Genomic DNA, 1,335 nt, shown 5'->3' on the forward strand with positions numbered 1-1,335 from the left:
CTCCTAAGTGTAAATCAAAGTGTGTTTCTGGGTCATCTGTTGGTGGAGACCTCCTTTTGGCTCTAGTATAGATTCTTAAAATGAAATGTTGAAAATTCTTCTCTCAGATTTCAAGGAATAAAAGATAAGAAGCTAGAATTCTTTAGGCTAAAAAGATTCCAAAAAGGAGTTATGATTTAAGTTTATGAACTGGAAAAAAAAAAAAGGCAGCTATGAACTAATTCACTTGTTAATAAAATCCTTACACTGAACCTAAGAGGTACATCTTAAAATTTGAATGAAAATGGTTTGGAGACTTTGAATTAAATACCATTATGTAGCTGACATAAATGTTCAACTTTTTGTTAGTTAAATAATAGATATAAGTTGAACATACGGTTTTGAAAAGATTTTAGATAATAACTACATTATCAGTCATTAGAGATGATTAATATTTTGTTATTATAAGAGTTTTATTCTTCTAAAAATGTAAGTCATCATACCATTGTCAGAGTACCAAAAGGCTTGACTGGCAAAGGGTTTGATTATCTTACCCTTACATTCTTAAGGTCATCACCGTTGGTGCCATATTGATAGCTTTGTCCCCTGGAGAGAAAACCATGGGATCAGCAGATGGGGTGGTGGTTAAGGTGCTGGATTCCCACATGGTCAACTGTGGTTCAAGCCCGGGACCTGACGGCTTGCTTTCTCACTCTCCCTTTCTCTCTGCCTTTCTCCAGTCAAATTAAATGATAATAATAAATAAAATCAAATAATGGTAACGGTTAACATTTACAAAAATAAGAAATCCACTCACATTTGTTATCTCACATCGCATTCATCCAACAAGTGACAAACTTATCAGTGAAGCATCAGTAATGAAGCAGGGGGTATATCAAACTCTGGGCATTAGATACAGTGATAGAAACACAAACCCTAACATTAAAGATTTTTTTGTCTGGAGGAAGAAATAGTTAAGAAAATCATCTGTGACTATTCAATGTGTTACTCATCATAACAAAGGTAAGCACGGACTACTGTGGAAAGGCAGAGAAAAAGCACCAGATTCAGCCAGGGACTTGGGATGAGGGTAGAGGATGTAATGGTTTTTGTGTCAATTTGATTGGCCTAAGTGATGCCCAGATAGCTGATACAACATTATTTCTGGGTTGTCTGTGAGGATATTTCTGGAAGAGATTAGTATTGAGTTGGTAGACTAAATAAAGAATTCTTTTCCCAGTGCAGGTGAGCATCATGCAATCTGTTGAGGACCCAGATAGAACAAAAACCTGAAAAAAAGAAGAATTTTCTCTCTCTTCTTCAGATGGAACATTTATCTTCTCCTTTCATTGAATA

Source organism: Tupaia chinensis, unplaced genomic scaffold (assembly GCF_000334495.1).
Source record: "Tupaia chinensis unplaced genomic scaffold, TupChi_1.0 Scaffold144450_1, whole genome shotgun sequence".
Taxonomy (NCBI): Eukaryota; Metazoa; Chordata; class Mammalia; order Scandentia; family Tupaiidae; genus Tupaia; species Tupaia belangeri.